The following is a 24464-nucleotide window of genomic DNA, read 5'->3' as shown; positions in this document are numbered from 1 at the left end:
CAGGTAGCTGCAGTGTATGTGTATGAAGAAGTGTTCAGAGATTTCTTCACTCTATCAGTATGTGGTACATCCTGCATACTCAATAGGTGGAACGAAATACAGTTTAATATGAGCTGAAGGCAAAACGTCAGTGGAGCCTGGCTCAGAACTAGAGACAAACCAACGTCACACGTGTTTTAGTTGAGAGTAACTGGAGTTAAAAAGATCTCAGATTAAAACCTGACAAAAAAGCATGTTCAAAACTGGCCAGAAAAAAGAGAGGTTGGCTGTGTGAATGAGCAAACTGTGAAACACGTCTTCTTTTATCAATCTGAGTCATTTCCAAATGATTTTGAAGGGTGTATTAATGACACCAGAGCGAGGAATCACAAAGCATCAGCAGCTGAAATAGTCACATCGAGCTGCTGAAGAAGAAACGATTCACTTCTTAACTCCGAAAACAATTAGTTTTCACTCTATTGTAAACTCTGTATTAAAGTTGTTAATTCTTTGGAAACAAATGTTCTAACAAATGGTACCGCAGCTGACGCCATGCTGTGGGTCTGCTTGTCAGAGCTGTGCAGCAGAGTGACAGTTCGGACACATTATTGTTCAGCAGAATCAATTAAAAACTTTCACAAAACTGCATAAATACAATATTGTCATTCTCTGACAGACCCTCACTAATGTAATTACAGGTCCAAAATACAAAGTTTAGGACAATTAAATGCAAATTCGAGTTGTCATCCTGTGTTTCCGGGGCTCACAGCGAGGATTTTTACTGTCTGTCATACAGCAAACTGCATATGATGCCAAAACATACACACATGTGCAGACATTCCTACAGTTTTGCTAAATGTCTGTTATGCAAAGCACGTTGACATTTCTCCCAGACAAAGCACAAAGTGACACTGAAATGTATGGAGGATTATTTGGGTTTTCATTGGACTGAAACAGACATTATCGCCTCAATCTCTTAAACTTAAACTGTGTTATTGAAACCACAGAGCGTCTGCTGAAATGGGCTTGTTATGAAAAGTATCACCAACTTCCTGGAAAAGTTCTGTTTGAGGACTTAAAGACACTGAACGAAAATAGAATAGGATTTGATTTCTAACCAATCAAGACCGGCGTGTTTGGAGGAGTTCACCTGACAGCAGCAGGACTCTGACCTGCTTTTGACAGAGAAGCCGAGCTTGAAAAGAGGGAAATCCCTAATATGGAAATCAGACACCTGTGCCAGAAAGCTTGAGGAACATGAATGGTTTTATCTCAAACATGCTACACACACACAGTTACAGCCAACATAACCCGACCGTTACAATTCATTCCAAGTCTGTGACAAGTGTCGGCTTCTGGCTCAAGTCCACCATCAGCACCGGTCTGCGCAGTAGCAGCGTGGTCCCCGGAGTCGGCAGGCAGCTTTGATCTGCCACCAGTGAAACTGTATCAAAGGACACACAGGTGATAAGCACTGCACAGTCATGTTCCTCCCCTCCCGGCCTTCTCGTCTTCCCCTTATCAGTGTGGCCTACATCACACAGCTTTCAGGTCATGTACTGTGTGGACAAACCCACGCACGGTGCTTTAAAATCCTGCCTACTGCGAGGAAAATGTGTGAGAAGCCTTTTAAAGCACCCAGTTTATCTCTGTCCTTGAAGGTGGTGTTAAAAGTTTATCTAAACAGCTCTCTACAAAAAAGTAAGGCTGCGGTTTCATTCTGAAATTCCAATATGTGATGTTACATTAATGGGCAGTATCATGTGAGAGAAACTATGATGCGACGTGAGCCCCAGACTTCAAATGCTTCTACGTGGTGTAACTTTGCAACCTGTGAGCTGGGAACAGTAGCCTGGGGATTTAGGGCTGTAGCTAAAAGTTTGACATCAAAGAGGACTTTCACAAGCCATGTGACATCACGCTGCGGTGCACTGGTCACACACAGATGGTATTGACCTAAGCTACATAACCTCCAAGGACTTGAGGCCAAAATAACAGAGCAGCCTGTGCACAGTGTGGTTAAGGCCAGAGTATGACACAGCATTCTGTAAAGGAGGGAGGCGTATGTTTGGAATGAAACATGCATGTTTAACCCTGACGTGTCTTCTCCATACGAAGATATTCATTGACATAATTAAATATATAAATACAGCGTGAAAGGGAGAATTTCAATACATTATGCTTCAAAATGAAAAGAAAAACTTGAAATTTTAACTCCAGCTTTACCTGGATGGTGATTTTTATGTCTATAAACCTGCTGCCTTTCAAGGCAGGACCTTGAAAACACGGGTGTCTTGAAAGGCCTTTTTCAGAGACACAAGGTCTCTCTCTGCCACGGTTTTGTGTTGTGGAGAAAAGCAGTGATGGGAGAGGGAATGCTTCAGCTTTCTCCTCTAAAAGAAAGTCACATGTTTCTAAATGAAAGGCCTTTCGCAACAAGGCTGCAATCATGTTTCTCTGAAAAGGCTGTCTGCCCTTTGGCCTCAGATATCTCTTATAGGCAAGCGAGGGAAGGAAAGGAGAGGGAACAAATGAGAAAAGCATATTGACAACCTTTTCCTCGCTCCTTTTTCTACACCTCACCTTTTCTTCCTAGTGCGGAGTCTCTATCTTTCTATGCTCCTTCTCCTTTCGTGGCTGTGTCATCGGTGCATCCATCAATTATCCAACCATCCATCCATCACAGATATTTGAGCAGGAATTAGCAGGTAATGGCAATGCATTGTTTCCCACGCCGAACATTGAGGGGTTAACAGAGGAGCGTAGGAGTAGTTTCGATCCGTCAGGTAGGTCAGGTTTCTCTCAACATGACTGCATACCTGTGTGAAACTGTGTATGTGCCTGCGTGTGTGTGTGCATGTGTGTGCATGCATTTGCATGCTTGTTCTGAGACATAAAAAGGAGGTGAGGAATCCAATCGTTCTTGATACGGCCGGCCCAGACAGCAGGTATGACAAGCCAATCAGATTTCTGCCTTTGCTCCGGTGGATTCAAGCTATATTTTCCACAAAAAACGATTCATGAATCACTGATATTCTGGAAATGAAATATTGACTTATGAAACATTCATGTCATGGTCTGCACTAACAGCGAGGAAAAGCTAATTAGAGGATGCTGAGATTTAAAATCATAGTCTTTGTTATAACAAATGAGAAAAGAATGAGAAGCACTTTCTATGGTGTATTAGTGGACACTCTGGAGCTTTTAATATTTATGGATGGACCACTCACTGAAATCGTGTTGCTGCAGCTTGCAATCATATCTAAGACTTTCTTTTTCAACATGGCCCCTGCTGCACAGAGCAAGGTCCGTACAGAAGAACCTGACTGATCTGCACAAAACTGCAACCTTAACCCCATCCATCGCATTTAGGATGAAGTGGGGTCAACATCATTCACAGCATCGAATGGAAGCCAATCCTTACAGCAGGTTCCAAACACCTGTGGAAAACTTCCCCTGAAAAGCAGAGGCTGCTACGGCAGCATATTAATACTCATGTTGGTGTAATACTCCTGTGTTCATATACTTCTGCCAATGCAGCTACTTGTAGTTTAGGGCAGACTTAGTTGCACAGAAAGAGGCATGGCGAAGTGGAGAAACAGCATATCTCTGTGGTGTAGGCAAGTGTTTTTTATTTTTTTAATTTTAACACACACACTGCAGTGACAAGTGCTCATTCACACTGAGTCATGTTTTGTTTGTTTTCACTTCTTGTGAGGGAATATAACAGACAGAATGTCAAAGCTCTGAAAGGCACTGTGCATTATAGAGCATCCTTGCTCTGTCACCATGCTTTGTGCAAGGACAGTATGAGTACCTGCAATCAGTCAGACACACACAGCCTCTGCGCCATCACGCTTACTTGCACACAAACACACACACACAAGATGCAAGCTTCCTAGAATGACGTATGTTCGACTTTGTCTGAAAATATTACATTTCCTCAGGTTAACTTTTTCTTTTTAGTGTTTTTTTCCACAAGTTCAATGACGCACCACACAAATCAAAAGTGCCGTCACTTACCATCACTCCATTCCACAAATTCTTGAGTGCTGAATTGTTTTGGATGTTTGAGGTCACATCAGAAGAAGCTTTTACAGTGTTACAACCCAATAAAGGATTCAATGACTCATTAACATGCACATTTCTTTGAAACATATATATGCATATGTATAAATATATATATATATATATATATATATATATGGACACATATGAGACATATAAGCACACACAAGCATGCACACACCTTGTTTAATCCCTTTCATGGCGGGTGGCTGTGCAGGCGGATGCTATTTAAACAGAGCGGGCCCTTGATGTGAGGCCTCTAGGGGCCAGGGTTTGTGTGTGTGTGTCTTTCACCCTGGATGTGTATGTGTGCTTCTCCGAGCTTTCTGGCCATGGGAACAATGGTCCTTTAGAATGTGAGGTTACTGGTGCGCTGACCCCTGGCAAATAAGAGCCATGTTCTGGCATTCCAGGCCTGATTGGCACTTTGAGCCTGCAGAGAGCTCAAAGGAGACACAGGAAATGTGACCAGTGTAATTGGTTATATATTAGCGGAGCATTCTCCCCCGTTTAAATGATGGAACATTCTTCAGTGACACTTAGGTGGATGGGAAGGGATTCCACCAGCTACAAGAAGGGGGGGGGGGCGGAAGGAAAGAAAAGCAAGATGAGTTGGGAGAGAAGGTAAAAACGTCAAAGAAGATAGAAAGATTTAAAGATTTGTTCCTATACTCTTCAGAGAAGTGAGGAGAAATACTGGGGTGGGGTCACGTCTCATGCACCTTGTGTTTTTACCTCCGTGGTGGTGAATGGGGCTGTCAGGTCATGATATGTTCAGCACTCTCTCTCTGAAGCGTGGCGAGTGGGGGGGGGGCTCCGTGTGTGGATTGCGGGGAGGCAAATAAGCCTAAATCAGTAGCTTGACCTTTGACCTGGGGTGCTTGCTCTGAGTTCATGAAAGCTTCATCTCACACTCTGTGTGTGGGTGATTTGTGCACACATTCCTGTGCTGAGTGCTATTGTGCTCAGGTATCTGTCAAAATAAAAGCACCCACGTTGTCCAGCAAAGATCTGTGGACCAGTGGCAGAGGCTCAGTGGGGGGAAGCAGCAGACCCACAGCACCACCCTGCATTCCTTCTCCACACACTGACTTTAAGGATGGAATGGGTGCCGATGGGTCCTAAGGTAGTCAGTAAGGAGATCTTATCTAGGCCCTGCCCATTCAAAACTAAATGCACGTTGGGGTAGTTTAGATAACGTTAGTCTGGCAGAAACCCCCACAGCTCACAGGCACACTGGGCGAGTGTGCAAGCCCAAATACACACACACACAGACACACACACCTTGGTATGTGGCCAGAGGGTAAATGCAGAACACACAGATCTTGTTGTAAACTAACTAGAGGTTGTCAGATTCTGTCTGTCAGGCCATTAAATCCTGTGGGAACCATGAGAATCCTGTCAAAATGGACCACCCACCCCCATCTACACAGAGACAATCTTTGGGTCTGCTGGAGTTCACAGGAAGACAATGACAGACACACAAGTCGGTGAAAGTGGAGACAATGTGCCAGTCGATGGAAGCCATTTCATTATTCTACATATTTAGTTTGGATGCATTGTTGATTCTTCTAATTGAGCTGTTGATATTTGTTATAACTCATTTTAATAGAGATGTACTCTACTTCATATGTAGATGTAAATAAACCAACTTTACACTGTTGTTGTGTTTTCTTTGACATATTTTTCTACATTTTAATGTGTGTTGAACAAACCTGGACTGAACTTGTACATTTATAATTCAATACTATTTAAAATAAACTGAAACTGTTTACTTGTACTTTTGTACTTTCAATAAATTTCACTGCTCGAGTAAAGAATTTGAAGCGGTATTTCTGGTTTTCAAGTATTTTTTTAGTACTTGCACTTTTACTTTTACTTCTTTTTATAAGAACTGTTGCCTGCTGTTAAACGAACCTGTCACTACTTTACACGATCTAGTTCTTATTATTACTCAGAGATCAGCACATGTGTTGCTGAAAACCAGCAACACAATCAGCATCTCAAACTCAAACCCACATCTCCTAATGTGCACAGTGTGCATGCGCCTCTATTTGCACTGCCTGCACAAACAGGCTTATTTGAACGGTTCCACCACATATTTCTGCTATACTATAAACACAGTCCTCATTCAAAACATGACTCTCACCCCAACAATTTTCTGTATCTGTTCGCCCAGCGTGCACGCATGCTCGCACCTTCCCCATCCTCTGAGTATATGTGAGTTGGTGAGGGCGAGTTGATTCATATCCTGGGTTGTTAGCCACCAGGACCCAAGAACTTTGCATTCCACACTGGGGTGAACACCGGGGTTGAGAGGAAGAGACAGGCATGTCTGTGGATGTCAGTGACTCACTGACAGCCCACTCTGGTTCATCTGTCTTCAGTCAAAGAGGCCGCCACAGTTTGGAGTTGGTAGAGAATTTTCATGATTTTTCATTTTCCTGTAAGCCCCCCCCCCCCCCCCCCCCCCCCCCCCTCCCGTCCCGTGTTGGTTGTGTTTCAAACGTTGTTTATTGTGAGATTTGTTGAGAGTATTGATCCGGCTGAAGGAAGCTGCTCTTGGACTAGATGAGTGAGTGAGTTAAAGGCTGTGTGATCAATCAGCACGGACCTGATGGGCCAAGATAAGATGTCTCCTGAGTCACTGACCTGAGGATTACACACACGCACACACGGACTTGGCACTGGCAAAAAGAAAGGAATGAAAACACTACCGCAAATACAGACACAGGGATTACACAGGCATTTAACAAGCTCTTTGTGCAGGTCAAAGTTGAGGCCCCTCAGGAAAAAGGAGGGGTGGAGGAAGGAGGCGGCCGGAGAGGCGACAGGGAGAAAAGGTGGAGAAGAAAGATATGGAACGGAACCTGAATCAGACATGATGGATGAGGCCCAACTCGTCTACACCTCAGATCTTCTCCTAATCTTTAAAATATCCAGAAGATAATTTCATATCTGAAAATGACCCAGAACATTTTCCGTGATTTGAGAAGCTGACACTTTGATTTAAAACACATCCAGGAGGGATCAGGTCAAATTGATTGTGTTCTCTACTGAGATCCATTTAACACTACAAAGGTTGGGACCACCTGGGAAGTATAACCCCACAAGGTCTTGAGATTATTTATGATATAGCAAGAAACACTTATTTGACAGAGAAACATGTAAATCGCTCTGAAGATTAATTATGATAAGTTTACTTTAATCTGTTGCTGGTGAAATATTCATTTTCTCCGTTCGGGGGCTTCCTCTTCCTCCTCCAATCAAAGAAAAATCACTCTGCAGTTGCCTTGGCATAACTTTAATTATGCAGCACAAACAATGGATGGCGACCATCAGGGCCTTTCTATTATATTTTGCAAGACATTCATTTTCTTCCTGCTGGTTTCTTAGTATCTCACAAAGGCTTTCCACTTTTAGATAATTTAAGTGCTTTCTCAAGGACATGGAGAATCATAAACCATGATCCAAAGAATTACAGATCTTTGTGGCATGACTAATCTATTTCTCATGGACCTGGATTTTCTGTAAATATCACTGCTTTACTGAATTCAAGGAACAGGTCATCAGTGGAGTCTGACAGAACAATCTGCATTCGTTTTAAAATGCTCCGTTGGTCCAGTCACACCCTCAACAGCAAACTGCTTCATCAATTCAGCACATGATAATTTAATACAGCAAAATGCATCTTCGACCAACAGTCGTCAGAGGACACACTTTGTATGATAATTAGTATTAGTTAGGATTTATGGAGCACTTCACTGCAGCTATTAAACAGGTTGGTGGAGGTCAAAGAGAAAAGACTGGACTAACAGCGCCCTCTTGTGTCTGCATGTTATTAAAGGCAGCACAATGAAGGGAGTCTCATTCTGAGCGTCACCAAGAGGCGGCAGGCTGCTCACAGGACATGACAGACGCACTCAGGGAGTTTCTGTGGTCAGGGACAAAGTGAAACTGTAGCCAGAGTCACTGCAGCAACAGGAGCAGTGTTTGCTAACTGTGGCCCATAGGTGGCGGTGCTGCGTGTGTTACACACAGTCATCTGCTTTAAAGCACATCGAAATAGAAAGAAACAAAAACAGATGTGTCACCAGATTCCTGCTTGATTCCTGCAGCTGCTGTGATCAGAATCATTTAGAGACTGAGCAGCAAAACAGCCCAGTTGATGGTTTAGTGAATGTGCATGTGCAGCTGAGTGAGTGTGATCACGCTGGGAGAAAGCCGAGCGCTCACCTGCAGGGATCAACGCTGTTGATTATTAACTGTGCATGTATTTGTAGTGTTGCAGTGTGTGTGTGCATGTTGGTGGTTGGTGTGGTCCCTTCTATACGTCTGTGTGTGTGTTTACCTTACACTATATGTACTTCCCAGGCTGTTTTTGTGTGTCTGCGGCTGTTCACTGCTTTATTCTCAACACATTCTGACCTCTGCGTCTCAGCGGTGCATTCCTGTGGTGATTGTGTCTGTGAAAGGAAAACAGTCTTCAAAAACCCGGGGCTCCCGGTCTTTGCCGGTGCTGAAACTCTGACATTTCAGCTGAAGTTCAGGTGTGTGGGGGTGTTTTGCTTGCTCAACTATTTCAAGAAAATAAACAGCTGGGCAGATATTCTGGTACTGTAGGTGAACGTGAAAGGCTTCCATTATGCTGTGTGTTATTGTGCAACATGAAGAAGGTTAAAAGGCTGGGCGATTCAGTGATTGCTGATTTACCAAGAGCTGACAGTTTTCATTTCTGATGTGCTACAGAAGTTTAAAAGGTGAGTGAGTTCAAGACAAAGGGAGCAGAGTGGCAGCCTCAGTAAAAGACACCAAAACTCCCCGTTGAACACAGTGCATCCTGCTTTCCTGCCGAGCTACTGATCAGTTCATCCTGAAGTCACCTGGGTTCGGTTCTGAGCTTTAAAGGGTGGATACACGTTGTTTTACAGGAAGCCGTTCTCTGACCTTTGACCTCTTAAACACACTGTTTCTCACCTTTAGTAGTTACTGAATTACACCTGCAGGACACAAATGTTCCTCTGCTTCCAACGTCCACAGCCTGAACTCTGTTGTGTATTTCGTGACGTGTTTTATTACCTGTTGAAACAACAGAAGTGTGTTTGCTCAGGTGTTTGTTTGTTGTGGGACATTGATTCAATATTAAGCAATTTTTGAGATTAACAGATTTCAGGAAAAAGGCAACTAAAACCACAGAGAAGGGCACGTTTGAATGTCCCACAGTCAGACACGTACTGATCGTAGCAGCTATAATAAAGAAAGTAATGAACTAACATCAGCATTAATTAAAGAAAGACCCTAACAATACACCAGGGGCTTCACTAGTCTAATAATCATTTATTTAAAAGAAACAGGACAGTGTTTAATCTACTGCTCGACACTCCAGTCCCCTAGGTGGCAGTAACTCACCTGTAGGCCTCGGATAGACCGGAAAGAACAGAGAATTGAATTGTGATTCGCTCTGTGGAGATGTCAGAACTGTGTCGCGGCCAATGAAAGGTGCGGACTGTCAGGGAGGGCGGGACTAACCTGCGACATGTGTTGATTGAGCTCACCTGGATTCAAATGTGGCAGCTCAGTGGGAAACGAGATGTTTGAAGAAGTTTAAAGGAGAGAGAGCTGATGATCTGACAGACCCTCTGGGTTCTACTGAAATCACCCCCACTACACCTTTCAGGTAAGTTCAGATCAAGTGCTAATTAGATACTCATTAATAATTAATGTGATGCTCTCTGGACACTAAAGGTGTTCAGTTTGAGGACGTGAGGTTGTAAACTGGTTTATTCGCCACATCCCAGCTTTCAGTTTTTACTTTCACCATTATTCAAGTCTGTGTTTTTCCAGTTTGAGGATGGATTAAAACACTCCTGACAACCTTCACATTTCATTTCAGATATTTTGTCTTTCTGTGTTTTTACTGCTTCTGCTGAGTTACAGCTTCAAATTCTAAAGTTGAACATACTGTGTGTGTCAGCCCTAATCTGTTACTGACAAGTTCCCAGAAGAACAACCCCGGTTCTGAAGCAGTTTGGGCCTTTTCAAGATAAAAGTTAACATCACTTGAACTTGAATAGAGATCATGTGATGTACATTAGACATTTGCAGAGTTGCTGTTTGGAGCTGGAGCATGCTGGGAGGACAGATCAGGGCTTGTTTTCATCCATAAAAGTCCTTATTGAGCAAACCATGACTGATGCAGCAACATGGGGGTGTCAGGAGGGATTATAGGTTCATTTTCCTATTAAATTATGCAGATATCACACACACACCCTGGTGTCTAGTGTTAAATTGTTCTAGGTGATGCAACCTGTCACGGCTGATGTAAATAGTGGAAATGACTTGGCCGGTTGCTGTTGCATCATTATGTCATGAAAACACTGCAGGGTTCCAGAAAAACCGAAGGTAGCTGGGTGCACGAGTTCATGCCTCTAAAGCTGTGATAGTCAACTTCACGTTTCCCCCCACGCGTCTGTCTGTCTGGGAGGTGGCATTACTGGAAACACTAATTCAGCTCTGCTGGGGGGCGAAGGTTTGTCTCATGGGACTGATGCTGGGATTCCTCAGGTTCCAGGATGTCTGCTCTAAAACAGGAAGCAGGAAACCTGTTAGTCACATTAGCCACAGCCACTCGTGATGATGTCATTGTTGTAGGAAAACCACTACAGAACTGTAGTCCAGGTTTTCAGGAGACTGATAAATTAGATCTTTTCCATAAACGCAAAACCTCTTCTTGAATTCTTTAATGGAAACGTTAATAGAATACACAGAGGCGGTGAGGACGACAAGCCTCGAGGGTAAAGACGTAGTCACTACCTCAGCACTTTGGGATTTTCTGCATAGGTGCTTTGGGTCGGAGGTTCTCCTTATGACACAAACAGAACACCTACATTCCTCAGCCGACTCCAGACAAGGAGGGCTTTTTGGAAAAGTACTGGAGCTGTTTGGACACCAGCCTGTTCCAGCTCACAATAGAGAAAAATAGACTTGCAGTTTAAATTAAAACCCTACAGTCACGTGGCGCGAACTTGTCCAGGTTTGTTTTTGTAGGTTTTCCACATGTAGTTTAAGTGGTGTTGATTCTGTGCTGATATTTTTAGCCTGTGGCCTCTGAAGACCTGGCTGTTTCAAAACCTGTGCTGACATAGAAAAGAAAAAGCTACAACTTGCTGCATACTGCAGGATGTAATGAGCGAAGGACGTTGTTTCTGACTAATGTTAAAAGTTTCAGGAGCTAAGTGTTAATAAACTGCGACCATGCAAAGTTGCTGATGTTCATCGTGCAGGACATCAGCAGCTTTCAGACCTATCTGCAGACGTCTTTGTGTCATGCTTCAGTGTTCTTGTCCATCTGTGCTATTTATGGAGCAGATTGAGCCAGAGTCTTCCTCCATCACTCCTTATTCTGTCAATCCACAGCTCAGACTCCCATTACCCAGCAGACCTCACAACTCTTATTTGCCAAACCAGCTGTGTGGCTGGCGTACAGCTTCACCAAGATGTGAGTCAGATACTCGCGTCCCTGGTCACAGAACTCCAGTTATTTGACACGCTTCAGTTCTTGGAGCTGATTTAAAAGGAGTGATACTCTTTCTTCTGCTGAAACACATTTTCTAAACGTCCCGTGACAAAGATTTGTTTTGTTACAGAGAGTCTTCTGTGTGAATATATCCTGAGTTTTGTCTAACCAGGACACTTCTGTGTCCTTTTTGGAGACTGGGATCCATATGGGGTTCATTTTGTTTATGAGTAACTCCTTTACAGCTTAGTGCAGTTTTATTTGGTCCACACACGTTTAAATAGCATTTTTCAGGGATAAGACTAAGTTTTAGGTTTAGGGTTTGAATTGGGTTTTGGTCAGGGTTAGGGTTAGGGTCATGTACTGGGAATGCATTATGTCTATGAGAGTCCTCACAAGGTCACTGGATACTTGTCACTAACATGTTACTGTTTGTTGAAAGTAATGTAATATAATAATAATAATAATAATAATAATAATAATAATAATAATAATAATAATAATAATAATAATAATAATAATAATAATAATAATAATAATAAAAAAAAACAAGTTTCTAAGTCCGTTACTAGTTTTAAGGTTACTCTTGCATTTCTCTGACAGAGTATTCCTATAAACTCCAGTTAAAAAAATGCAAACATGTTGTGCTTTTCATGACTGGTGAAGAATGTTATCAACTCCAATGTGGCGTAGACTTCCCAAAAACTGTCCTACTCACAGCTCCGTGAGTCAAACGCTAGAGTTTCCACCACTGAAATCGACCACACATCCTCCACCACATACAAGCCCCCTTAGCTTCTTCACGTGTTTTATACCAACAGTGGGGGCTACAGTTCCAACTATATCATCTTTGTCTCTTCCTGTGGGACACGGATGTTACAATTTCTGACTCAACAGAGGGAAGAGATGTTTGCAGAGTATTACAAGAATAGGATGAATGGACACCATCAAACCAGATGGTATAAAGCTTCCAGTCACTTCACAGTATAGTTTCTAAATGTGATGAGTTCCTTCATAAAGTAACTTTAACAAAATGACAACACTTGATGATCTAACACATTATATTTCTACATTACTATGGAAAGTAATGTTACATGCAGCATTTCTCCAGCGATGATGATAATTTACTCAAGTTCTGGTGGACAGGACTTAGGAGCAGCATGTCCAAACCATAAGAATAAACTAACAAACTAATGAAAGTGTGATTTCAAATTAAACTTTCTTTGAATTGCACTGTATGTTGCAGTTTTTTGTCTAATTTTTCTAATGAGCAGAACAATCCCTAAAGATCCGTCCCATCTCTGTCCACACTGGACGAATAACTGCAGGAAACATTTTTTAGTTTTCTTCCACCACTCCCTTGTATCTTTGTACTTCCCTGTACAGCTCTTTCTCAGCTCATCTCTGCATTCCTCTTCAGAAGGATGCCAGAGAGAGAGAGAGAGAGAGAGAGAGAGGAATGAAAGGCCAGGAAATGACTGAATGGGAAAGACCCAGTCAGTACTGAGCCTCTATGAAATCCAGCTAAAGAAACCCCTTGTCATTCATGGAGAACCTTGAGGGATCCACTCGAAACCACTTGGCACGGTGCTTTAGCTGCCTCAGATGATTGACAGCTGCTTACACTGACCTTTTGATTGTCGTGATTTGCAGTGAGGCTCAGAAAAAACAGTTTCCCTATTGTCCATCTCGTTTTTCTCTGTCTCAGGGTTGTGTGTCTGTGTAACAACCTTTGCATTATACTTGAATATCTTCATGAGTTCACATGAAAGCATTGTCTTGCTCGGTTTTGATCTCAAATGAGGTGTAAGTGATATAGTCTCACACGGTCCTTTGTGTAATTGTGTGAGAAAGTCTGTTGAAGGGACTGTAACATCGCTGTTGTCTCTGCAGAATGTCAACATGAGTACAACACAGACTGTCTGCCTCTCTGCGCCACAATGGGACTGTTGTATCAGAGTCAGTGGCACAACAAAGTGTTCAAAGTTGGGATCCTTTGGAAAGCTTAGCTCGGCTCCGTTTTCAAATGAGTGTGTGTTTTAGTAGAAGGTTTAAAGCTCCGTTCCAAGCTTTGTGCTGTATGCAGTCTGTGTGTATCACGATGTCACAACTCTCCTGACGACTGAAATGTGCTTTGTGTCATCAGACCAACATGAAAGATGATTTTTCAAACCTAGAAATATGCAACAACTGATGATTATTTAGTCTCACACACACCTCTTGTTGTTCTCTGATGCTTGACCTTGGGGAAGCTTGTGTAATGAATCCCTGCAGCAACTACGTCTCTTGTTGCCTCTAAGACTTCAGAGATTTGAATAAAAAGATCAGTGGCCAAACTCAAACTATTAAATCCTAATCTTAAAGTTGAAACTAAATAAATGGAAATCTTTTGAATTTGAGAAAATCCTCTTTTCAGGTGCTTCAGATTTAACTTTGGTTATATGAACCCTAACTTCTTCATTTCAGTGGGATGGTCTTTACCTCTGTCTCTTTTTAAAAGTAAAGGCACATTTTAAACCTCAGTCTCCCACATGGAGGGCAGTGATATAACCACTACACTATCCAGAATTACACCAGGAAGCACCGTGACTCTCCAGGTCTAATAAGAGTTTAAGACTTTATTTGGTTGTAATGTTTTCCACAGACCAGCATGACTTCTTCTAGTATCATTCGTTCAGACCAGAATTCACAGATCAGTTTAAATTCTCAAATTTGAGATTTAAGAAGCTGGAAACACCAAATTGTGGCATTAGTTATTGAGAGGAATAAGAGAAATATTATTTTATTATCAAAATAGTTGCTTCATTTTCTGTAGTCCTTCTCCCATCACTGTGCTTATTGGACAGGAAGCAGATACTCTTCAAAAAGACCTAACACATTAAATGTAAGGAGACTTTAAAAAGTGAATCAGCCTGAAAACGACCCACAGATACAATGAATTGCAGGGAAGTGGAATCTCCTAATGCAACAGCAGAAAAGTGACACTGATTTTCAGATCATGCTTTTAAATAAAGAAAACATTGTATACACAGCATGTTTAGACAAAGATTCAATATGATTCACATATGCTTATGATCTCAGTCATGCTAATATATTTTCACATGAATTACACAAAGTCTGGAGCTTAAGGAACACTGTGCAGCATTCACCATAGCCAACACACCCAGAACCTACAGTAGAAGCCAAATTTATATTTTAAAAAAGTCTGTGTATTTCATTTTCCCATCATAATCCATCCCACATGAGCTGGCTGCATTCACTCTTCTCCTAGAAACACTTAATGTTTCTCCTCTTTAAAAAACTTTAAAATCATTCCTTTGTGGATTCGAAGAGCTTTGTTCCCAATGTTCCTTTCTTTAAACTCGCATACCTGCAAGTCGGGGAGTGTTTACGCAATAGAAATTAACAAGTACAGAACTAATTTCCAAAACATGTACTGTAAGTCATCAGGGAGAAATGTTTTTTAGCATCCAATAGGATCCATTGGCCGAACTTCTGGTCTCTAAGACTGTGTGCATGCACGCTCAAAAGTTGTTGATGGAGCATTAACCTGTTGAAGTCTGTCTATGACTCAGACCTTCTTTGACCTGGTGTTAGGCCTCTATTCAGCCTTCTCCAGAATCACGTTTTGGTGTCCAGTGTTTGTCAGAGCTGTTAGCCGCAGGGTGACTTGGCACCGTGAGACCGGCTGGGTGAGTGGAGACACTGAAGGACTCTAGCTGTGTTTAGTGAGGGAGCAAACATTCTCATCCTTAATCCTCCCCAAAGTAAACTTGACCACCACATTTGCCCGGGCCTCAGGACACCGTGCACCAGACAGGACCTCCTCAGATATGTGAATGTGCTCTTGCCTAACTGGAGGTGTTTTTCAGCTCAAAACAAACCTGGACTGCTTTTAAATAATGAAATGGGTCATTAAAGTGATACATAAACTAGTGATGGGCATAAAGAGGAGAGCTGTGGTTCTTCACCAGCCAGTGGTCAGTTGTATATCAGTCCTCTACTTCATTATGCAAGTAGAATTACTGCACTGTGGTTGTATGTGTCTGCCAAATGGAAAGTTGCAGTTTACAGTATGTGTATGTTTTTCAAGACTTGAAGTCTTATCAGTTCATCCATGAGTCCGAGTGGATGTTTGTGCCACATGCAATGAAATTGGCAGTGAATCTTTGAGCCTTGGTTTTGTTCTGACCTTCATATGTACAATGGACATGAGCTCATGCATGTGACTGTACAGGTACAGTTTGAGGATGATTTCTATAGGGCTGGATCATTAGTTGATGCGGCACTTTGAGTTATTTGTACCAGTAGCTGTGCATGAAGGGAATGTGATTCTAAAGCCTGACTGTGGAATGCACTGTTCAAACACTATAGACCTACCCACTCACTGTACTATGTTCCCTTCATATAGTGATTGGAAACATCAATGCGGTGCCTCAGTGGCATCAAATCACATCCATGTGATTATTATTATTATTCATGTTTGGAAAAATGTGCTACTTCCACTAAAATACAGGAAAATAGCAAGCATACCTGTGAGCATTGATCTACTAGTTTTTTGAAATTCTTTAATAAGAAACGTATTTGTTTCTCTTCCCATGGAGGCCAGTCCTGGTCAGGGGTTTACAGAAACAGGTGTGGTATGAGGAAAGCCTCGTCTGGATAACAGAGAAGCTGGTATTCAGTCACACAATCAGCTACAAACTCTTTTTCTGTGGTTTCATTTTCTATTGTCCTAACTGTTGAGGTAGCTTCATCATCAGGGTCATCTCCTCAAGGGGAAACACAAACAGTGTAAGTCATAGAAAGGCCCCTTATGTAATCTAATTATCCTACCACTTAATTCAAGGGAAACAGAAACCAAATAAAGTCATAAACTCTTATCAGACCTGGAGAGTTACGGTGCTTCCTGGTGTAATTCTGGTTAGTGTAGTGGTAAGATCACTGCCCTCTGTGTGGGGGACTGGGGTTTGAATCCTAAATGTGGCCTACCTCCAGTAAGGGTCCTTATGACAGACCTCCTCACACTTACCCTGCCTTGGAAGTTGCTCTGGAGAACACTGTCTGCCAAATGACTAAATTTCAACATGAATGTCATTCTAACTTCTGGAGATGTTGTATAATACCCTACCAACCTGCCCGGTGTCATGTCTTTGACTTTGAACTTTACTAAACCTGGTCGAGTTTTTCCTTTTCCTCCACTGTCGCCTACTGCCACTGAGTTACATACAACCATCCACAAGGCTCAGCTTTAAGGCTGCACTTCAAAGGATGCACTGTATTCTCACAACCCTCTAATCATCTGATACATCTCTGTTCTAGTCCCTTCATTTTAGTGATTTGTTCACTAGAACCTTATAAGGTTTAGTACAAATCTGCTGTAGCTCCTCTTGTAGAAATGAGAAAAATTATAGATTACTTGCACATAAACATTATACTTAAATGTAGTCACGCTTTTTTTTTTTTTTTTTTTTTGTGATGGTTATTACAGTAGAGAGGATGCTGCACTTATGTGGCACATCAAACATTAAGCTCCCCCCCCCCACCCGTGAAATCAAATCTGCCCAGTCACATCTGATCTAACCACTAAAACACTGATGAAACATCTGAGTATCTGATATTTCATGGGATAGACTCAGAATTATGAATATTATATAATATATAATATAATAACATTATTGCTTAAAAAAATAAAGTTTACTGCTTTACAGGCCTTTGTGATGTACACGAGTAATGCTAAGTTATTTAAAGGTAATTTAATTATCAAACATCATATTTAAAGTCTCCATGTGTTAATGTAAATCAGGATTCTTGGGTTATTCTAAATGTTCAAGAGTTAAAGCACATTGTAAGACTGAAAAAAACTAAAATGGCTTGTGTAATGACAAAACAAACAGGATTAGATCAGGACATGTTTAAGGATATTTTAATATTTTAAACAAGTAGTAATTTATCTAAACAAGGAGGTATTATTAAATCAGATTTGAAGAGAGGGACATTTCCTCCCAAGTTAAAGTAATCCAAAGACTCAACAAGCTTAGAGGCCTAACACATTAACAGGCTTATTAAAGATGCCTATCGAGCATGATCCACCTTAAAATCCAAGAAAAACATCCGCTGTCCAGCTCGGATCTAATTGTCATCTCTGGGCTTTTTTTAGCTGAAGCATATCCAGGTTTCAATTACCGTCCTCATCTGTGCTCTATTATATGTTTTTTATTTCATCCGCAAGGCATGGGATTTCTATTTTGATATGCAGTTGGAATTAGAAATGTTGAGTTGTGTGTATGTGTGGCTTGTATTCAAGGTTAATAGTCCCCATGCTCTTCCAACATTGAAGCCTGTAAGTCATTATCCAGTCTGTGATGCAGTATAACTAAAACCAAGACTCAGAGTACAGAAACTGCACACTCTGTGACTTAAGGATGTATGCAGACCGCTTCACTTCTTGTACAGTTTATTGTGATGGAGAGAAAAACTTCATTTCCAATTTTCCATTCAGTCTACACTCAATAACCTGTGAGGACAAAGTGAAAATATGTTCTGGAAGTTTTTGAAAAGGGAAGAAATATGAAAAACTGAAAGTATTGAGACTTTTTGCCGTGGCTCCAAATTGTGGTCAGGTGCATCCTGTTTGATTTAGTTTTCTTTAATACTAGTTTAGAACTTAAAAGTCCACCTTTGGCAAATTGAAGTGGCTGCACATTGTTTATAAAGGCATACACCTGTGTTCATTAGGTCCCAAATTCACACTGGATGTCAGGAGAACACTAGACCACTAGACCACTAGCCTTGATAATTGTGAACTTAAGGCAGGCTGGAACCAGCAGGACTCTCCTCACTATTGAACTAAACTAAGTAACTTAAAAGGGTTCTGGTCAGGGAGATCACAAGAAACCCAGTGGTCACACCAACAGAGCTTTGCAAAGATCAGAGAATCTGGCAGAAGGATGAAGATCTCAGGACATCTGTCAGGTCTTTATGGTGAATTAGATGAAGGCTAAAGGACTTAAAAGACTCAGAACTCCAAGCTCTGTGTCTGCTGTTCATTCCCTCGTACCATCCCTATGATCAAGCACAGCAGTCCAGAACAACATTCACGATAATACTGGAGAGGTATGAGACAAGTCCCTGGCTTTCCTTGAGTGCCTCAAACAAAGCCCAGAGTTACAGTCCCTCCAAAAGTATTGGAACAGTGAGGCCAGTTCCTTTATTTTTCTATAAACTGAAAACATTTGGGTTTGACAGCAAAAAATCAATATGAGAAAAAAGATCAACACTTCATCAGCTTTTATTTCAAAGTGTTTAAATCTGGATCTGATTCACAACTTAGAAGATATCACCTTTTGTTTGAAGACACATTTTTGATGGGTGCAAAAATATTGGAACATATGACTGACAGGTTTGTTTTGTTGTCCAGGTGTGTCCTATTACATTTATAGTTAAAAGTTGTAACCAAGATGAAAACTAGGGAGCTGGCTATGGGTAGAAAACAAGAGAACATAAGCAGAGAGAAAATGGCAAATCAATCAGAGCCATAACACAAAAATTGGCCATAGCCAAAAGAACAATTTGGTATGTCCTGAAGAAGAACTGATGAGACAAAGATGAACCTTTACCAAAGTGATGGAAAGACTAAAGTTTCAGGCTCATTAATCTTCATTGATGATGTAACACATGATGGCAGCAGCACAATGAATTCAGAATCAAAGATCATTTTGAATCCCAGTTTAAAGAAAGATGCAACTAACTGGTTGGGAGATATTTTATTATGCAGCAAGATAATGACCCAAAAACACAAAGGAGTACATCAGGAGCAAGAAGTGGACAGTTTTAGACTGGACAAGTCCATCTGTAGACTTAAAGCATATAGAGTATGTTACCTGCTAAAGAGGAGACTGAAGGGAGTAACCACCCAAAACAAACAACTAAAAGAGGCTGCAGTGCTCACATCAAAAATGGGTGGGTTCAAACAAAAGGTGCTATCTGCTAAGTTGTGTATCAGATCCAGATGTAAACATCTGCCCGGCAGTAGGCTGAAGCAGAAGACTCACAAAATAACATGTTTTATATTTCAGATTTAAACACAGGCTTATAGTTCTCACTTTATTCTCAGTACCCTCCTGGAAATATTACATTTTGCTGTTGTTTCATTGACAGAGTTAAACAGTGTTGTATACCATTGTTATTTCTATTACTACTAATTGTCTTTATTGCAGTAGGTGCCTACAGCTATGCATGATTATTTGAACTTTTCTTTCCTGTATCCTGTTGCTACTCACTACTAGGATGACTCACTTTCCACATGGGAATCATTAAAGTATGAACAAGCATTATCAACTTCTTTTTACTGATGACTGATAAGAGGAATATAACTGATGCTAACATCCTTCCTTTCTCTTCACATATCCTCTTGTTATTGCTCCACAGCTTCCTTCACACATTCCCGGGGGTTTTCTGCAATCAGACTATTAACATACCAGTAACCAAACTTCACGTGGAATCGATTTGGGATACAGTGTGGTCTCAGCCCATTGTACCTTTAGTATACCCAAGATAAATCAGCAAGCACCGCTCTTTTCCCCGTCTTTATTCAGAACTAATGCAATGCAGGAATGTGCTTTGTCCTGCTGAGTTTGTGGATACTGCTCCTTGCAATTGGCTCTGCACACTGTCTACATTTAGTTACTTGGCTAACTGAATTAGTGTCCGTCTGCTGTTATGTTGAGTATTTCCATCTTGTTGCTCAGTAACATAAAGCAGTTGGCTTTCAGATAAACCAACATTTGATCATTTCTACTTCGCAGTACAGTGAAGTTTGTCAGAGCTTTTAACAGTGGCGGAAAGTTACTGACGACTACTCTGTAGTGAATATTTGATGTTATTTCATATTTCATTGCATATACAAATCAGAGGGAATATGCTCCACTACACTGACAGTATGTATCCAACATCTTAGCTGAGGGATATTTAAACAACCTGTTTCTGTCAGCTTTACCCAAACCTGAACCCACTGCATAAAACATACAAGCCACACTGCTACAGATTAAACTCTTCACTGTATGAATCAGTTGATCCAGCAGTTGTACCTATTTATCCAGAAGGGTGGCGGCTTTGAGTGACTGAGGCAGTTCAGGGAACTGTAGGAGGAAACCCACTCAGACATGGGGAGAACATTGTTTGTATGTCACTCACAGAAAGACCCCAAACTGGTAGTTAGTCTTACCCTCAGAACTTTCTTATTGTGAGATCCTGTCACTAAAGGAAGCACAAATAAATGTGGACTTCACCCACCTATTACAAAATACTTATATGTAAGTGGCTCAAGAATAACAATTAGAAACATGTAGAATGTCTTTAACATTTCTAGTCAAGTCATTTATTGACTTTCTCTTCACAGGTGTTTTCTGACCACACCATTCAGAGATGTAGTTAGAAGTTACACCTGTAACAGCGATGTCACAAGATCCTGGAGTTCACCTGTACATCACAGCAGCAAGGTAGCAAACACGTCACTAAACTTCAATAAGTATGTGAAGCTTTGGGAAGTTTCTGCTTTCATGTCTCAAGCCTCATATTTGTGTCTTAACCAACTGTTAGTGGGTCTGTAACTTTACAATTTGTACTTTAACACCTTTTATTGTTAGACTCTGAAATATCTATAAAGAAAAATGTAATTGGACTGTATCTATTGTATGTGATATATAAGATAAACTTCTCGCTGGCTTTTACTCCAAGTCTGATGTTCACCCTTAAACAAGTGATTTCTATAATAAATCACGATGCTCCACAGAGCAAATAGAAGAAGTAGGATCTTAGGTTAGTTAGGACATGTTAGGATCATTAAGCTGGCCTGGGCAGCACCATGTGGGGATTGACTCACAGTCTTCCTTGCACACCACAGGCCCCCTATGATTTTTCACCCATGTGAAAGGCTCTCTATTGACATGATGAATGGCCTCGGCCTCACGCTGCAGCACTCGGGGAAATTGAGTCACAGCCCAGAGGTCATCGGTCCAAACCTGGTTTACACATGAACCTAGTCGTCATAATATGCTCGTATGCATCAGTGGCTTAACACACTTAGAGGCTACTTAGCTGAGCAAACTTTACTGAGGAGTCTATTCACGTCTCAATGGGCAGGTTGTCTTTCCATGGAGGATTCAACGAAAAGCCCAGAATGGTGGAGATCATGTACCTAAGAACGGGTCCTGAGCATCAGTTTATATATTTTCTACATGTTGTTCTTGTTCTTTTCTTTTTTTAATTTACATCTTGACATTCAAAATCAGTTTTCTACATAGGATAGCTTACAATCTCTCCATAACTTATCTATAAATTAAAGACTTGATATCAGCTGTATGTTCTGAAGCAGCTGTCCTTTTCAGGTAGAAGATTAAAAATCATACTTCAATCAGCTTCAAATCAGCTACATTATAACTTCATACCTAGTTAGAAAGTAAAGTTATTAAGATGGTTTCTAACTTTAGTAAATGTTCAGCCAATCTCTGAAATTAAATGCAAACATATCGGTAAAAACCAGGAATAACAATCACATTTTGTGTTATCACAGTTTGAGCATTTATTTTTTGTTTGCAGGTATTTCCTCTGGTTTACAGCCTCATTTCTCTCTCTCACACACTCAGGAGGACAATATGAAGTGTTGAAAAAGGGAAATACAGTAAATCAGTCCTGAGCTCTCCACTCTATTTTCATTTTGCTCTGTTTGCACAAGGTGTGCACAACCGGGAGGGGACGGGGTCTCTGGTCTGGTAACACTTGTAGTTGGGATTAAGGTCGACACCCTGGAGCCACAGAGTCACATATACACATACACAAGTATATACGTTCACATACTTTCTGCTGTGTTTCAAGTCATGTTCTGCTGAACAGGGGAAAAAACAGTTTCATTAAAAAGAGGACGCCACCCTGAAAAGCACAATGGAAACAATGTGAGGAAAAAGGGTGCTGGAAACGACAGCATGACACCGACGGTCAAGGAAGGAAGAACCTGTTGCCCTATGATCTGCTCTGAACACTTGTGTCAACCTCTGCAGATTAAGCAGTCACATTTTTTAAATGTTCCAGTCCTGCTGAGCTCCACTAAATGACGACATATGAGAGTCATTATGAAGTCTTTGGTCATGTAGCCGCTGCCCTTTTATTTCCAAGCAGGACCTCTCTTTCAAGTGCCTCCATGCTGAACGCTGTGGGTTGAACACAGTCAAGGAGTCTGCTTCTGGAGCATGTTGAAGACGAGAGATGCCGTTCAAATCACATTTTCTGATCTCTATATCCGATCTGCTCAGTTCAGATGACATATTCCTGTGCTGCAGTGTTTCATGCTGCATGTACAAGTTTCTTTACAGCTCTAAATTCATCCTGCTGATTTCAATGTGAGTGCTTTAATATATCATAACATCAGTTTTGCTCAGCGTCACATCTCAAAAATACTCAAACTGTGTCCCTGTACATTATATTAGATAATTCTGTAACTGAGTCAAGATGGTAAGTGCTGTTGGGTCAAAATATGATCTGTGACAGCTTAGAATAGCGCAGGCTGCCATTCACCCACACACCACTAACTGTTTTATGGGACACATGAGAATTTTCAGGAAGGATTCAGAGCTCTGAATCTCAGTGAGAACTCAAGATGTCGGTGATGTTTCAGACATTTTACACTCACCATGAAACCCTTTGAACAGAACATGTGAGCTGCAGATGGCTCCAAACTGTGTGCGATGTCAGGCTTTGAAGAGCACAGCAGCCAAATTGGTAGAGTTGATGTTTCACTGAGTTCTGCACTACACACAGTATGTAATCACATTTACATTGGGACAGTTCACTCCTGTTAAAATGTGATTTAACAGAAAAAGATATGTGCTGACGGATGTCAAACTGCATTTGTAAAAAGCTTTTGTAAGACAAAGAGACACTAAACTGCTGTTCGAGAGACTCGTGCCTTGTTTCCAAACTCTTCCTGGAGCTGCCTCTCAGCCATTTGCACTTTCTCATAATTTTTTCCAGCTGGACGTTGCTCCACCGTTTGCTTTGTGCACTGTGGGAGGAAAGTGTCCACCATATACACTTACCTATATTTACATATTTAACAGTTTGAATATGTTTGTATTTATTACCACTGTAGCATGCTGTGTGACATCCTGAGCAAAAGAAACCCTGCTGTAAACATTAAAAATAAATGAGCACAGATCATTTATCAAATGAGCTGGATGCTGAATGTCGAGGTCAGTGGGTCAGTATCAGTTGCACATGTGAACACTGCTTGTACCACATGTTTTAACTCTGTGTTAAGCTTCTGCTGTACCTTGTGCATCTGCTCCCCGCATGTGTGATGTATGTGAATATGGCCTGCTGCCTTTGACTTTTCTTTGTAATAAAGGTCTGTAATGAAGAAGCATCCGGATGGAAGTAAAATATATGGTTGAGCTGGCAGTCCTGGGAATGATTTGCACTCTGGCTCGTTCGGAGTGAACGGTCTGTGTAGTGGGCAGAGGACTACAGTGGGTCGGCTCGCAGAGGAGTGTAATTACTGTGTAAATCAGCGTCTGCTGTGGTCATTCAGAGTGGGACGTGCAACAATCAGTACTCTGCATGCATGATGCTGTCGACACATGAAGCCCATGTTGATTAGTGCAACACGTGAGCACCACCTCTGTCTTCTTGCGGACTTTAACCCAAATACACTGAAATCACATGAGCGGTCCCTCTATGCTGCAGCTGTTCTTATGTGCTGACATCAGGACGAACACAGGATGCTTGAGGCGCGTCCACTGCTCTCATCATCATCCAAAACATATGTATTCAGTGACACTTTCACTGTGCCGGGAAGCTGCACGTGACTCTGATACAGTTTTAGAGGTTTGGTTTTCCCGTTCTTCTC

At 41.4% G+C, this 24464-nt stretch overlaps 1 long non-coding RNA gene across 1 annotated transcript; it reads left to right on the top strand.

The window, feature by feature from the left end:
• Positions 1-9599: 9599 nt before the first annotated feature.
• Positions 9600-22201, top strand: LOC113173090. Its single transcript, XR_003299812.1, has 3 exons — positions 9600-9724; positions 20964-21063; positions 22163-22201. It is a non-coding gene; the product is annotated as an uncharacterized LOC113173090 (long non-coding RNA).
• Positions 22202-24464: the final 2263 nt, after the last annotated feature.

This window comes from Anabas testudineus, chromosome 21 (assembly GCF_900324465.2).
Source record: "Anabas testudineus chromosome 21, fAnaTes1.2, whole genome shotgun sequence".
In the NCBI taxonomy this organism is placed as follows: domain Eukaryota; kingdom Metazoa; phylum Chordata; class Actinopteri; order Anabantiformes; family Anabantidae; genus Anabas; species Anabas testudineus.
Note: the sequence above shows the minus strand (reverse complement) of the source record. Positions and strands in the feature narration are given on the sequence as shown.